General features: G+C 38.4%; 1 long non-coding RNA gene across 1 annotated transcript in view; it reads left to right on the forward strand.

Moving 5' to 3' along the window:
* The first annotated feature begins 12,837 nt into the window (after window positions 1-12,837).
* The window catches only part of LOC118144435 (uncharacterized), a 60,052-nt gene continuing 55,323 nt past the window's right edge, over window positions 12,838-17,566 (forward strand). Inside the window, exon 1 of the long non-coding RNA XR_004729249.3 lies at window positions 12,838-12,978. This is a non-coding gene — a long non-coding RNA (uncharacterized LOC118144435). The remainder of the gene's footprint in view (window positions 12,979-17,566) is intronic.

Below are 17,566 nucleotides of genomic sequence, written 5' to 3' on the forward strand. Positions count from 1 at the left end.
GGAAAAACTTGGGTTTATGAACATTTTATCTGCAAAATCAACCAAATGGATTATCCCTATGTAAAGGAGCAATTGAAATCCAGGTTGGGTTAACCAGTGATGACCTAAAAGTCCACCAGATGAACCTGTTGATAAAGCATAGCTAAGTTTCCCAGATCTACTGCAGAAAGGGTTAACTTTATGGAATTTCAGTTATGTCTTATTAGGGGAATTAAGGGAGGAGGATTTTATAGGTTTCTAAGATCTACACGGGATAATTTTAAGGCAAGTATTGAAAGGTGGAGAACTGGTTGGGAATGGCTAGAATTTATGACATGATAGATTTGGATTTGTAGGCACAGCAAGGAGAGTTTCTTACCCAAATTGAGTCTTGATGAACAAAGTGTTATACTATTTTCACTGGGTCACAGACTTATCTTCCAGCAGCAAGTATTTTCTTTTTTCTGGGGTTGTTTCCCATTGGGGCAGGAAATTATGATGATTCCAGTTTTCACTTCTGTCAGGCAAAATATAAACAGCTACCGTTTAACACTGAAGCTCAAGCTCTTCTTGCTCTCTTATGCTTCCTCTGAAGAAGAGAGTAAAGCTCTCCAAGGGATAAACCCCCAGCTCTCTGGTTTTACCTCTAAAATCTCAGTCTTTACCTTGATAACCAGTTTTCTGAGCTTTCATTCTTCCACTCATAGAGGAGGCAAAACATCCTTTCTTTTGAAAAAAACAAAACAAAACAAAAAAAACGCTTAGTTCTCTGAGGACTAGGATGTGTGTCTTCATAATTTTTTCAGGATTAGGCTTACTCCCACTGACTTTTCTTTCTCCCTTTGCCTTACTGTCAGAGTTTCAACATAAATAAACCTGTTGTCTTTTTTTTTCTAAAACCTAACAGACAAACCTTTTATAAACCAAAGACAAAGACATCAAGATGTGTAAGTGTGAATGCACTGGCTCTCTAGGAGAGAAAAGTCCAGAAAGTTCATGTCCATATTCCATGTATTATCCAAAAAGCATGGAATAATAAGGAAAGTGAGTTCTCAAAGTCTTTATAGAGCAGTATTCCTACTAGTTAGAGAAAATCAAAAAAACAAAAACCACTATGCATTTGGATGGTGGAGACAGGTGACTTTTTCATGAAAAGAGACTTCTAAGAAATAAGGGATCATAAATTGAGTTTATGTTGTTTAGTATGAATCCTGGATGAATTATAGAATTATAAGCAAATATAAATACCACTGAGTTAGGCCCAAAGTCGGTCCTGAAAGTCACAGAAAGTCTTACAGAGCAAACTGTGTAGATAACTAGACTTAAGCCCGAACTCAAGGTTGAATTGTTCCCAGGGCTTTAGCACCAAGAGAGGTGACGACTCTGACTCTTTATTGCTTAAACACATGGGAAGGAGCAAGTGTGTGTGTGTGTGTGTGTGTGTGTGTGTGTGTGACACAGAGAGAGAGAGAGAGCCAGAGAGACAATGCCAGGATCAGGAGAAGTTTCCACACATCAAAAAAGCTTGTTCTTTTCTACCACTTCAGTTTCTGGGGTAGTCCAGAAGCTTCAAAATAATTACCAGTTTCTGTACCCTTTTCTGAGGGAAGCTGCTACAGGCAGTGTTCTCAGCTATTCTGGTGTCAGATGACTATCCCAGGGAACTAAGACTGAATTAGAAGTAGTCCAATAGGGCTATTCCATTTTGAATGATTATTCATCAACCAAGTTAGAATCTGTGCTTGAAAACCTGACAAGAACCAAATTGTTCCGGCATGACAGGACCAGGTGGGCGGGATGACTCAGGCTGCTGCAATACCCTCAAGCTTACCTGTAATTACCTCTCAAACCTCCAAGATCTGATTAATTCATTTCCTTCGTGAGCCACCCCTGTGTAAGTGGCTTAATGTAAAAACCCACAAAACAAAAGGAAAGCACAATACTCAGGGAACACTACGGAGCCATCACTTGGCGTCAAACTGGGTCCCAGCCTCTCCTGAACAGCTTGACAGGCCCTCGTTCAACCAACTTGTCCATCACGATCAAAGGCCAGGTGACAAGTAGGTTGCTAGGGTAGCAAAACATCCAAAGGTATTTTCCGTCCCGTAGATCCAGGCTGAAGCAGAATGGTTTTGTAAATATGCGTGACCATGTGCAACCAGCGTGTTCTCCCACACTAGAAAAACCTGAAAAAGCCTGAAGGCAAAGAGTGTGTTCAGGGCAGGTGAGGAGAAGCAAGAGCAATAGATTCTGAGCATTGGTGTAAGTCTTTCAAAGAAAAACCCAAATTCTCTGTAAGCTGCTCCCTTTTTCCTATTGTTTCCCAGAGGGGAAAAGCAGAGAAATTTCGGCTAGATTTGTAAATTCAAGAGCAGAGTTTTAACTTCCCAAAATGTAACCTGGAAGAACAATGTGTTTGGGAAGAAAAGTATCTAATAGGGTACCTGACAGGTAGTTTAGCAATGACGCTACATGAAGTCCAAAGGGGCGCAAGGTAGTCGCCCAAACAGATGCATATCTCAGCCTGTTGACAAGAGACAGTCACATTTTCACATGTGCCTGAGAAGGCAAATATATTTCAACTGGTAGAAAGATTCTGTGAAGAGATAGGAGATGCTTGGTCAGGGTAAGACGATGCCATCCCATAGAAGATGCAGCCTGGCTTACCCCGCAGGACACGTTTACACATCAGCCAGTGCATGCATGGAGGACAGCAGGCACTCCAGGGACAGACAAGAGGACATATCCCAACGGATGCCAATGATGAACAAGCTCATTGTGGACTAAATGCCTGACCCAGAAGACAAGAGGCAGCTGTGGGATCTGTGACGTTACCCTGAGTAAAATGTGTGAAGATGTAAATCACGAGTTTACCTGGGTTTCCTCCTAAAATGTATAAGAAAACAAAACTGTTGGGTTCATCTGGAAATGAGTAGACTAAATTTCCTGCCATCCATAGACATGGGAGCTCAAGATGAAGCTTAATTATAGAACATCCAATTTAATCTTCTGTGGTCTTTGGTTTGTAAAGAACATACTCACTGAAATGGAAATTTGAGACAAAAGAAACCAGTACCCTTGCCTACTCCTGGTGATGTCTGACAATCACATCATGTAGCAAATACCACTTGGTACGTTTTAGTCAGAAGGAAACGGAGGTTAAGGGAGGCAACTTACACAGGTAGCTAGTAAATAGAGTCAAAGTTAGAAATCAGAGATCTATGAATCCACAGCCTATTTTCTCTAACGGATTAGGAGTTATTCACATCCTGTTTTAAAATTACCTTGCCCCTTAATCCTTTGTAGCGCTCATCCAGTATTTTTGTCATATTAATTGCCAAAATTCTAAAGCATATTAAGTGTTTGTTTTATTTTGCCATAAAGCACCTCTTCAGATAAAATCTATGACATTCCTAAATCTATATATGTGTGAACACCCACATACACACAGGTGCATGTGCTCACACACATACACATATAATATAAAGCTGAGCTACTCTGGATGACTGAGGGGTTTGGGGACATCAGCATCTGCAGCAACACTCCATCAATTTCAGCAGTGATCACTCATGAACTTTAGCAGGACTATCTTAGAAATTCGGATGTGCTCTCCTTCAGAGACGCTTGAGCGCATTTATACACTGACCACCTCTCTGTCTGGTGCCTTCATTCTCATCTACTCCTATTCAGCTGATCTCATCGAAGTTGACCTCTAAAAGGTTTAAAATCATCTTCTATTCGTCAAATTCTATGAACTTTTATGTATTTTGTTTATTCAAAACAATTAAATCTGCTGTTAAATCTTCTGCTCCTTGAAGTTTTCTTCTTGTTTTTGCTTCAGAACGTGTCAGTTCATTAGCCCCCGCCATGCTCTGGCCAGCCATTCCATTTTTTGGCAGGCTTGATGCCTGCTCTTGATGTCTAACTACAAATGCCCCTTGAGGCTCAGACCCTCATTCCAATCCTCTGTCCTTCCACACACTTTCTCAGAGAGCTTCTTTTTCCTGAAGCTTCATTTATGACCTTTTGCTGATAATCCAAATTATAAACCTCTATCCTTTCTCCCTATAGACTTGAAATGCCAAAAACTTACCAGCAATATTCACTGCTCTCCTGCCAAACTTCAGGAGGTCCAGCCTGCCTTGCTTTCACAGATGCTTTATTTCAACAACAGCACCATTTTTCTATCTCCCAGAAGTAAAAACCTAAAAGCACATGTTACTCTTTCCTTTCCTCCCAATCAATATCCAATCTGTCACATTATTTTAGCAAATCTTCCTTCAGAGTCTCTCTCAGATTCATCCCTTTCTCTTCACTCTGGCACTGGCATCACTCTTGCATAGCCTCACATCTGGTTTTCTGCAAGCATTTCCTGCCTTATTATTTTTCTCCCTCTATTATCTCCACACTCTCCTCCATTCTGCACGTAAATACCTAATTAATCTTCATGCACCTCCATCCTCCCTACCAGTGCTCTATACTCTGGTTCTTTCCTATTTATTCGATCATGTTGCCTCCCTGTCCCCATCACTCATATCCTCTGCTATCTGATCATCTCCCAACCAGCTGGTGAGCATGCCTTCTTCATGCTGGGTTGTGATGCTTCCTACAATCTGTTCGTCCGTTTATCCAAATAATGCATAAAGATTTTCTCAACGTTTTTACTGCCCCCTCTCCTATTCTTCCATAGGACTTTTGTTATGCTTTTCAGTAAATCCTAGTCTAACTCAAAAACATTACCTTACCCTTACAGTGGTGTGTGTGCGTGCGTGTGCGTGTGTCCCTTTGAGGGCAGGAACCACATCATACATATTTTATATACCCTACAGCACCTAGCCCAGTGTTGAGCATGGTATGATTGATAGAGTCATCTGACCCTGCTCTCATTCCACCTTGTCGTCTGTCCTTTTCCCCAGTAGGAATTGCTGAATGATTACTATCCATCTCACGTTATATTTTACAGAGAAAATAAAAGCTATTGAGTGAGAAAACTCTCTCGGATCTTCAGCACGTTTCAAAATCTCCCTCTACCTTTTATCAATATGTTCCTCCTTTCTGTCCATCCAAAGAAAAGTATATTCTTAGCCAAGTTTGTCTACATGCATTTGATTCTGTTCTTTCCGGGTTGTCTGAACTTTGCTTCGTCAGTTGTTTCTTTTTGTCTTTTAGGTTTTCAGTTCCGTTCTCTCCTCTTACGTGTTCCCCTCAGTCTGCATACACACTCAGGCAGGTCTTCACATCCCCAACGTGTCCTTGCCCCCCATTCCAGCTCACTGCTTTTCTACCTTCCCTCACAAGCTTTGTCTGAGTGCAGCAAACGACACACACCACTTCCATACCTCACTGTCACCGCCTAATCTGCCTTCTACGCCCCCTCTGCTACTCAATCTGCCTCTAACACAAAACCAAGGAGGACATTGTCCTAACCAGTGCCCTCTCCTTAGCTCCCACACAGTTGGAATTCTCAATAGCTGTCAAGTCTTTTTGTTCACCTCCTCTTTAAGAAGGTTCTTCCTTCACTTAGAATACCATACTCTTCTGCTTCCATTCTTCTTTTTTCTTCCTTTTGTCCCATTTTCTCCCTTTTCTTCATGAATTCCTGTTCTTCTTTCTTCCCTAAAGAGATACCAGGCACTTTTTCTGTGCAGCTGATGGGTTTCAACGAGAGAGATATTGATTCTCTCAGCCTTTAGGGAGGTGTAGAGAAGCAGACTTCAAGGAGCTGGTGACCCACAGCCATAAACAACCTTGTCAGCTTGGCACAGTGTACCCCGCAAAAGTTAACATTTTGTGACATTCTTTTCGGTATTTGGAAAGCACTGCCCTCAGATTCCATTCTCAACACTTATCTCCAATCCGAGTAAACTTTCCTAACTAAACAAATAGTTTTTAATTTATTTGTCTAAAAGATTTAAAAATTCTTCATTGCCTACAAAGACTGCCAAAACCTTTAGTGCGAAATTCAAAGCTATTCATAATTGGACCCAATTTGACTTTTTAAGTTGAATTTCTATTATTTTCTTCCATGCAACTTACCATACAGCAGACTGTCAACTGTAATATGCAATTTTACATTCGAGAGCTTTTGTTTGTGGTCTTACTCATTTCTCTATTGAACTTGTAAGACCCACCTCCTTCGTGCCAGCGTTCCTTAATCTCTTCGGTAGAATGAGTAACTTTCTTTTAGATAATCCCATGGTACTTTGACAAGACGTGGGCATATTTATACACAACACTGGTCTCTTTACCTGATGCCTTCATTCTTGTCTACTCCTATCACAGAAACTGAAGCTGATCTCTCTGAAAGATTTAAAATCATCTCTGTGGGGTCGAATTCAAATTTTATATATTCACAAACTTTACTGCAATTAAATATTCTAATCCTGTAATGTTATAAATGTCTGATTTATACTTTCAACTACTTGGCAACTTTAGGTGAATGACAAGCTCCATATGTATACAAATAGGTTTTTTATAATTACAAACTTTACCTTCATTTTAGAACAATTAAACACATATAGGCAAGAGGCTTTTGTGCAAGCTATTTAGGCATTTGCAAAATATATATATATATATACCAAATATAATCCTGTCTTTTATCTCTATAAAGTGTGAGTTTCTACTACCTTTCTCATTGTTTCTCTGCCCCCATTTGCCCTACCTGAGAACCAAATGAAATAATTTATGTAAAAGCACTTTTATGTAAGTATAAGGCACTATGCAGACATCTGATACTATTGCATGCAGCCTAGCTGCGGTGGTTTCAAAAAGATTTGTTTCATTGTAGCTTAGTCCATACATGCTAAATGAAGTATAGCACTGAGGCAATCATTGGATATCTTAAGCCAAATCAATACTTATACCCTAAATCGACAGAAAATTGAAGCAGATGTGTTTTGTTTTAAATTATTCAGACAGTTGTTTCAGTTTGAAACTTTAGTTTGTATAGATAAAAATCATGTCAGATAACCATGCTTTTAATACAATCATAACTCCACTTCAAAACTAAAAATACTTTGGAAAATTACATTCTAAAACTTTCTAACATGTGTTCCTTTACCAGTTAAAAAACATTTGTTCTTTTCCTTTAATATCATTACCCTCGATAGTGATTTACATGTTTAAGTTTCTGAGTATGTACATACAATCCAATTCAAACCAAACACATTTAATAAATATTTAGTAGATGACAATGTGCAAAGTCACTTTGTTATATGTCATGTATTAAAACAAATTATCACAAGATCTCCATCACTGTAGAGGATTCTAAAGAAACAGAGGAATATAAATGAACTATAATGGAAGGGGTGATAAAATAAGGCCTATAGTCAAATTATAATCAAAGAGGGTGTGATCAGTGCTGATGAGATTGAGCAATCATGTTGCAAGGAACATGTCATAGACAAGATAGCCTTTGAATGTGCCCATATATTTTACTTTTGGTCTGTAAAATTGTTCAAGGTCAGAAGGAGAGCAACTTTTGCTTTTCCCATTATAACCATATTTTTCAGCTTAGATGGAAACAGTTCCAGGGCAATTCACCCCCAACTGGCTTTATATCTATGTGTGTGCATCTTTGAGAAGTGGGATTAGAGAGAAACCTGCAGGCATATTAATAAATAAATTTCACATGCTGTTAGATATTAAGTAAACATACAGATAAATATTCCTCTAGGGGTTATGATCTTATAACCTGGAGATTTCTAATTTGGCACCTGTGACACATAGTTACTTCCCATGGGGGTTTTCACTATATTAATTCTCATATTTTCGATTTAAAAATCCATGCTATCAAGGTTTGCTTGATGTAGTTCATAGATGACTTAATGTATTACTTCTAAATAAACAGAGTAAATTATAGGAAGTTTGCGCTTTTTGTGTCTGTTCTTGTTTTCTATCATTTGAAACATATCACAATGTCCAGCATAAATACTTGGGAAATAAACCATTGAAAACACTAGAGATCATCAATGTAACTAAAAAGCCTTTGGCTTTTGAAATGTACACATTGGGCAATAGGCAAGCAATCAAAGCTCCAATGCAAACTAGTTCCATGTTTGAAAATTTCATTAAGTTTACAAAAAGTCTGCCAAATTGATTATTAAAAAGCGTGCCGTTTTAACATTGTGAAAGATACATATGGTTTTGTCCCTGTCCCCTAACATACAATTCCTTATATTCTTGGAAGCTCCAAAGTGATAAATGTCTTTTGCATGCTAATGAGTTGATTGATGGCCGGCAGGCCCCTAGGTAGCTTGTGGATCTTATGGAGCTGGTTACCAAGACCAAAGCAGGCTTAGAGGGTGAGACGTTCAGCCCCACAGCCCAACATCCAAAGAGAAAAGAGGAGCTAAACATTAAGTTGATCACCAATGGCCAATGGTTTAATCAATCGTATCTACATAATGAAGCCTCCAAAAAAACCCAAAAGGACAGGTTCAGGGAGCTTCCTGATACCTCACCAAGTGGAGGTTTCTGGAGGCTGGCACACCAAGAGAGGGCATAGAAGCTCCATACCCCATCCCATGCGACTCTTCATTTGTGTCCTTTATAACACCCTTTATAATAAACTGGCAAACGCATTTCCCAGAGTTTCGTGAGTTGCTTCAAACCCAAGGAGGAGAAAGTGGAATCTCCAATATATCACTGATCTGTCAGAAGCACAGGTAAAACAACCTGGGGCTTTTGATTGGCATCAGAGGTGGGGACAGTCTTGTGAGACTGAGACGTCTACCTGTGCACCATCTATCTTCATACACGGTCTTAATGTAGGTAGTTTTGGAATCAAATCAGGTTGGAGGAGACCCAGCTAGTGTCCGCTGCATAACTGATTGCTTGCGTGGTGAGTGGGAAGAAGCCCTTACACATCTGGCCACCGAGATCTTCTGTGCTGACAGTTGTATGAAAGCAGAAGAAAGCTGGCATTTTTGTTGTTGTTCTTGTTTATTGTTTTGGGTTTTTTCCTCAGATTTACGAAAGAGGGTGGTTTAGAAAAGGGATACCAGCATTACCGACCTTCAATATGAACTTAATTCTCTTGGGTACATTTACTATGAGTATGTTATAAACTGTTCTTAGATTTAAAGAGCAGTAAACTGTACCTAAGGCGGCACGAATTCCACAGAAGATGATAAATGCCTCTCAGAGATATTATTTCATCAAATTATTTTAACTAAGTTCATGCATTGGTAAGAATATTTTCTTCTTTGAAGAAAAACAGAGGAAGAGAAGCAGACTATGTAAATTATTGAAAATGACCTAATCTACTTATTTGGTAACACAGGCACCATTGTAGAGATTCTTTAGGGTGGATCCTAATAAACTATATCATGTTATGGAGCCAAAGAGAAGGATAAAGAGCAGAGTCAACTGCTATCTTCTGCCATTCCACTATTCTTCCGGCATGTGCCTAAACAGGAAAGATAAGCAAGAGAACGTGTCTAGCAGCAAGACAAAGAGGACAGAAGGGCCAGGAAAAGGGCAAATGTGAAACAACCAAGCCGACAGAAACCTGGCAGGCAGTGGCCACATATCAGTAGATTTTGTTTGTTTGTTTTTGTTTTTTTTTTTTTTTTTTTGAGACAAGAGTCTCGCTCTGTTGCCAGGCTGGAGTACAGTGGCAACCTCCGCCTCCCGGGTTCAAGAGATACTTCTGCCTCAGCCTCCTGAGTAGCTGGGACTACAGGTGTGAGCCACCATGCTCAGCTAATTTTTGTAATTTTAGTCGAGATGGGGTTTCACCATGTTGGCCAGGATGGTCTTGATCTCTTGCCGCTTATTATTGGCCTGCCTCAGCCTCCCAAAGTGCTGGGATTACAGGTGTGAACCACTGCACCTGGCTATCAGTAGCTAAGAGATACTGAGGAATTTCTGAGGCAAATTCTTGCAGAAAATGTTATTTGTATTTAGAAAGAAAAAGTATTAAACTTATAAACCAGGAGCTGAGTTCTACTCCCAGTTTTGCCATTTAGTTGGACAAATTACTTACTTCTTATGTCTCATTATTTCATTAAGAAGGAAGGGATAATAATACTTGCTCTTATAAAATGTCATAATATAAATATGAGCACTTAGACTACTGTGTTCTATCCAAATGCAAGCTATTATTTTTCTTGGAATTAATATGATTTATTTGCTACTATAAATCCCCAAAATATGGTTAAGCATGACAGTTTCTGAAGCTGGAAGTTTCATACTTCTAACCTACCACTAATATGTGGAAGTCTTTTTTACAGTGGTATGGGGAATTCCAAAGTGTCAGATTATATGTTGTAAACCATGGGAACTCATTGAAAAATAGTAAGAAAGGTCTTAAAGTAAACAGATGTATATACTAGAAAGTTTGGGGGATGAATTGAAAATGAGCAACATTAAAAGAAAATAGATCAACCAAAATGATGAGAGATAACAGAGGGTAGAAGCAGAACAGTATCTGGTACAGAGAAAAGCAATAGAAATGCACTTGGAAACAATAGCTCTTAATGACCATTTGTGTATACAGACTGAGCATGGGACAGGTAAGTATTCAGAATGACTTTCAGTTAGTTGTGAACTACTAAGTGTTTTAGCACGAAATCTATCACAACTGGAAGATGCATTTTTTTCTTTATCTGCTAAGAGAATTCTAAGATTTGTCTCTTTTCTTCAGTTATTGTGATAAATTACATTGATTGACTTAGCAGTGAACCAACCTCTCTGGTCTCTATGGGTCTCTTTATCTGGCTGATTCTCCTAATCTGCATATATTACAAAAAAAAAAAAAAAAGATGTGATTTTAAGTATAGTACTTTCTTGAGTTCTTTGAGATGTTCTAGCAAGTGCTAAAAATTGAGAGGGCTGGGGAAACCCCTGACTTTATAGCCAGCTAGTCAGAAGTGTGAGTTTGGGAATGTAGGAGCCTCAGAGTGTTGCTGGGGTCCGCAGGAAGAGCAGTCTTTTTGGGAATCCTGCCTTTTAAACCTGTGGGGTCTGTGCTGATTCTAAGCAATTAGTGCCAAACCGAATTGCAGTACATTTTGGGGTTTTTGCCAGAGATGATGTATTATTTTTTCTTCAGATTTTTCTAGATTTCATTTGTGAATATTTGGCTTAGGAGTTTTACACTTATATCCACGAGTCAAAGTGGTATGTAGTTTAGTTTTCTTGAAATATATACTCTTTTCAGGGGTTTTGTCAAGGTTATACTAACCTTATAAAATGAGTTTGGGAATATTCTCTTTATTTCTATTTTCGGAAAGTTTGTGAAGATAGAATTATTTCTTCTTTGAATATTTGGCAGAACCTATTAATGAAGCCATCTGGGACTGAAGTTTATTTTTGGGAAGGCTTTTGATTAATGATTTAATTTCTTAATGTCTATATATATACTATTTATGTATTTTCTTCCTTCTGGAGTCACTTTTGGATAATTATGTGTTTCTAGAAATTTATCTATGTTATCTAAATGTGTAAATTTATTACTAAAAGGTTCTTCATATTATCCTATTAATATCACTTTACTATTTTTAGAATATAGAGCTATGTCTCGATTTAGTTCTTGGTCTAGTTTACTTGGGACTCCTTTCTTTTGTCATAACTAGTCTAATCTGAGGAATAATCAATTTAAGCAGTCTTTTTGAAATTCCATTTTTGTTTTTTATGATTCTCTCATTATATATTTTTCTATTGTATAATTTCTAATTCTGTTTTTGATTTTGCCTGTTCTGTTTCTAATGCAACAGAATTGGTAGTTCACTAATTTCCAAGACTTTTTGTCTGTCTGACAATTTTATACATAAATATGTTTAAAAATCCATATATACGTTTCTGTATGGCTTTATCATTATCATTCAGCTTATTTTTTCGACTTCCTTTTTAGGCTAATATTACTTAATCCTGATATTCAAATAAATAGACATTGTTTAGCTGCCTTTATTTAATTCTAGCTTAATTATTATTATTTTATTCTTAACTATTAGATTAATGGCCCAGAAAAAGGACAATTTTGACAACTTTTTCTGGTGCGGTTAAAACAACTGTTTTAATCCCATTAATAGAGAAAGCATTTATATATAATATTATATGTATTATATATGTATGTATTTTATATATATATAATATACACACACAGATACATATACATGAATCTGTATGTAGTTGGGACTACAGGTGCACGCCACCAAATCCGGCTGACATTTGTATTTTTTTTTTTTTAGTAGAGATGGGGTTTCACCACCTTGACCATGCTGGTCTGAAACTCCTGACATCAGGAGGTCCACGCACCTCAATCTCCCAAAGTGCTGGGATTACAGGCCTGAGCCACAATGCCCAGCCATTTAAACCTTGTAAATATAATTTTTAAATGTTTATGTATGTTGATACTTCCAATATCTGGAATATCTTTTCAAGTTTGTTTCTCTTGTCCCATTCAGATGCTTTATATTTTTAATGCTTTCTTTTATTTTCTTTTTCTTTTTTTTTTTTAGCTGGAGTCTCCTTCTGTCGCCCAGGCTGGAGTGCAGTGGCGCGGTCTCGGCTCACTGCAACCTGCGTCCCCGGTTTAAGCATTTCTCCTGCCTTAGCCTCCCAAGTAGCTGGGATTACAGGTGCCCATCACCACGCCTGGCTATTTTTGTAGTTGTAGTAGAAACGGAGTTTCACCATGTTGGCCTGGCTGGTCTCCGCCCGCCTCCGCCTCCCAAAGTGCTGGGATTACAGGCGTGAACCACCAAGCCTGGCCATATTCTTGATACTTAATTAGTTTTTACTTTGCCTTGTTACTGCCCTCATGAAGTTTTTCGAAGATTCAAAACCAGAAAACAGATGGAGCCTCTCTGGAGGATTTGCATTTGCTCCTGCTGGGCACTAGGGGGCACCACCAATCTGGGAGCCCCGCCGACAAAGGAAAGGCTTGAGCTCTTGCTGTGGGAACAAGGCTGCAAACCCCCCTGAAGGCCAGCCCATAATCACAGCTTCTTCACAACATCGGATTTTTTTTCTCACGCGCTGTTTAGTGCCAAGGTACCCTTATGTTTTCTTGCAGTCATCTTCAAAAGGGGTTATATTGTTCCGTTTCATTTATGTTTGGTTTTGTTTCGGTTTGCAAAGACCTCCTCTGAAATCCCTCCTTACATGAGAAATTCTTATATTGATTATCTGCTTTGTAAAGGTACCGCACCTTGATTTCTGTTCACCTCCACAGGTGAGAAGTAGCCAAAACCAAGCCCAGGCTGGCCTAGATCAGTTTATAATCCAGGCACGTATATATTCCTGATCCAGAATATATATATACGTGTGTGTGTGTGTGTTACTCCATTTAAAATCCCATGGATTTAACTGCTATGACTAAGACTATGTAAATTTCTTTTCTCTGCACCATAAGGCACTTTGGCAGCTTGAAAGAGCTTCTTCTTTTTTTTTTTCCAGAAAACCTATTTTATCTCAGCAGCTGCCATCTTCACATAGATGATTGCTAAGACATTTTGGTTTACAAGGTAACTTTTCAACGTTTCGGACGCACAGATCTGTTCACTAGTATTTGATGATGAAAGCCAAAGACAACAGCTACGAGGCATTTACACACAATAGTAGAATAAATAATTTTAATTCTATAGCAAATATACATTTTTAAAAACAATTAAAAACATATTCTAAGGTTTAGTACCTTAGCATTTTAAAGAATGGAGTCAAAATTTACATGGAAATTATAATTCGTTAAAAAGTAATCCGTTTTTGAGTGAGTAAGATACTAGCTGGAGGAAGACAGCAAAGCCAGAAGAAATAATAGATGATATTAACACTAGTAAATATGAAGAAAAACCCCTTTGATCGGTCTCACCTCCTAATTTCCTTGGTAAGTTTGAAAGCCTCAGTTTTCTAGACCTGTGGAGACTACTTGGACTCTATGAGGCATGTTTAATGATTCCACATTATAATGTTTGAACACATTTAATTATTCCTACTTCTCTACTAACTTGATCTGAGGATTTAGTGAAATTATACACTATCTCTATTTTCGCTACTTAAAAATTGAGTAGGATATAGTAATACAAGGAGATGTTCTAGAGGGATTCATTATTTAATGTTTTTAAAGTCCTACACAAATGCCAAACTCATTACACTGTGCATGCTGGCAAGTGGCTAGGTTTAGGAGATAATGCAAGAACACACATAAATCAAAATTTCAACATGAACGACCTTCTTTTTGGACCAGGGAATGATTAATCACATCACTGGCATTGTGTATGCAGGTTCTTGTTCAATAAGTAACAGTTGACACCCTTAGGTTGTACCTTCAGCCCCCTCCCTTTCCTTTCACACAGCGGTGGCAGGGGTTTGGGGGAAAACTAACAATTCTGTGTAGTAGCTGAGCGCCTTTCAAATTACAATCTGGAAAGTGCCCAGACTGTCTAACTTTCAACCTCCAGGAAAAAAAAAGGTGGAATTGCTATGTCATAGTAAATTGGTCCCAGACTTCAGGTGGATTACTTCTGAAGACGATACTTAGAGTATTTTCTGTAGACATCGGTTCCATGTCTTGATAAATGTCATACATAGAAAATGTCCTTGGTCGTTTCTCACCATCTTCTGATTTCTGCTAATGCTGCTGTGACTCTGTTTCACAGTGTATTTAATAGATCTTAACTTCAAAAATAAAAGAAGTATTTATATTTGAAAATGTTAACTTCCTTTTTAAGAAACTGGATTTTAGAATAAGGTATTTAATCAGGTAACTAAGGACTTCATTGGGGCCTTAGTAATTGATACAAATTCTTCATTTTCCTAAATTCTGGTTGATTTATATGAAGTGTGGCTATATACGTATAATTGATTTTGTATGTATCAATAATATAAGTCACACCTGAGAAAGCTTCATCTGTCCAAGAAAATGGGACATGATACAAATTTTATATTTAATAAAACCAACTGTAAACATTGATAAGCCATTTCTTCCTCATGTTCATAGAAGATTGGCCTAATTAACCTCTAATCATATGTCCAACACAAGATTAACTTCCAAAAGGCGATGGAAATGTTTTTCTGCTTCCCTGCTTATCCAGGAAATAAATGCAGCAATAAGAGGCTCTAAATGTTCACCTTCAATAATCAATTTAAAAGAGTCTGACCAGATAGAAGTGAGCATAGCAGTTTGCAGTAAAATGGATATTGTGGTGTCCCACCCACAAAAACTCCTTTATCCAAGAAAATTATCCACCCAGACTTTCGAAGTGTTGACTTCTGATTGCCAACAGATACATCCCTGTGTGACTCAGGATTCCTCAAAGAAACAGAACTTATAGGATGGAAGAATGAATAGAGGATAGATAGATAGACAGATGACAGGAATTGGCTACAGTGATTGATTATGGAGGGTGGGAAATCCTATGATCTCCATCTGCAAGCTGGAGAATACGGAAAGCCTATGGTGGAATTCCGTCCTCGTCCAAAAGCTTGAGAACTGGGAGTGGGCTGCCCACCATATAATTCCAGGGCCCAGTCTAAATGTCAGAAAGCCAGGAGCCCTGATGTCCGAGTACAGATGAGTGCCCCTGTTCAAACAGGGAAAGCAAATTCCCCTTTCCTCTGCCTTTTGATTCTTTATTTTTGTTATCCTTTTTTTAGAGACAGGTCTTGCTCTGTCACCCAGACTGGAGGGCAGTGGTGTGATCCTAGCTCATAGCAGCCTCCTAGGCTCCAGCGATCCTCCTGCCTTAGCCTCCTAAGTAGCTGGACTATAGGTGTACACCATTGTACCTGGCTGGTTTTTTGTTTTTTGTTCAGAGACTGCGTCTCACTCTGTTGCTCAGGTTGGTCTTGAATTCCTGGTCTTAAGTGATCTTCTCACTTTGGCCTCCCAAGGTGACAGGATTACGGGCATGAGCCACCATGCCTGCCTTTTTGTTCTACTTGGACCCCCAAGGTTGGAAGATGGCACTTAAATTGCTGAGGGTAGATCTTCCTTATTCAGTCCATCAGTTTGAATGCTAATTTCTTCCAGAAACACCCTCACGGACACAGTCAGAAAAAATGTATTCAAAGCTACCTGGGAATCTCTTAGCCCAGACAAGTTGACACATCGTTCTAACCAGCGCCTCCCACTTTCGGACTTGCTCTCTGACTAGAGGGAACTGTGTTGACAAAGATTATGGGCCCCCTCCCTGGGAGCAGCCCTCATTCAGTGTCAAGATGGACATTTCTTGTGTTAACTCTTAATTGCCAAGTATTGTGTGTACTTGGTACAGTTCGATATTCAGTAATGAAATAAATGCAAATACTTTTTTAAATGGTTTATTAAAAACTTATTAAGTGTCAGGCTCTGAAAAATAATGTGCACGTATCACCAATTTCAAGTTTCATTAGTCTGAGCCTGGAATTTGTTGCTTACTTTTCATCGGATGAGAAAACTTAGCCTTGTTAGTGAATTAATTTGCCCAAGCTTACATAATTCTGTTATTGGGTGCAAGAATATCTTCCCTAGTAATACCCAGATAGGTATTTTTCAAGTTAAGTAAGTATTAGTTATGATAGTCACATCTGAATTCATCATTTCCTGATGTCCCTGGATTCAGGAACAAAGTTGACTCAGGCAGAAAACCTTGGAACCCTCCTTGATTTCTCTCTTTCTCTTACATTTCATCCCAACCTGCCTGGAAATTCTGAAGTCAATAAATCCAGAATCATGTAATTTCTCACTACCTGCAGCATTGCATCCTGGTCCCAGCCACCATTCTATCTTGCAAGGAATGTTGCAACAGCCTTCTTTATCAGTCAAGATTCTCCAGAGAAACAGAACTCATAGGCTAGATGTATATGGGTGTGTGCATATATACATGTTATAAACATATATATATATATATATATATATATATATATATATATATACACATACAAATGTGTGCATGCGTAATCATACATTTGTAAACCTATATATATACATATACATTAGGTGAGGCCCACCCACGTCATTGAGGATAATCTCCATTAATTAAAGTCAGCTGATTATAGGTGTTAACTACATCTTAAATATCTTCTAAGCAACTTCTAGATTAGTGACTGAATAAGTAAGTTGGCATTATAACCTAGACAAGTTTACACTTAAAACCAACCATGACACCTCCTACCTGGTCTCCTTGCTTCTCCTTATGTCTTGTTCCCCACAATCTATTTTCAACATAGGACCACAGTGATTCTTTTAGATATAAGACATATCATGTTATTCTTCTGCGTCAGGCTTTCCAATAGCCTTTCACACCACTCTCAGTAAAACCCGACGTCCTTACAAGGGCACCCAAGGTTTTGGATGATCTGGTTCTCTACATCCTGTTTTCATCTCCTGTCATTCCTACCCTAGTCATACTGTTTTCTCAACACACCAGGCACATTTTCATCTTAATGCCTTTGAGGTACTTATTCTGTTTAAAATATCTTTCCTGTAAGATGTAAACATGACTAGTTCCTCTCTTCTTCAAGTTTTTGCTCACCCTCTCAATATAGTCTATTCTCAATATAGTTATTGTCACCCTCTCAATATAGTCTATTCTTACCAAGTAGTTAAAATTCTACTTGACACATTCCTTCTCTGATATGACCTATCCCTGCATTGTGTTAT

Source organism: Callithrix jacchus, chromosome 9 (genome assembly GCF_049354715.1).
Source record: "Callithrix jacchus isolate 240 chromosome 9, calJac240_pri, whole genome shotgun sequence".
NCBI classification, from domain to species: Eukaryota; Metazoa; Chordata; class Mammalia; order Primates; family Cebidae; genus Callithrix; species Callithrix jacchus.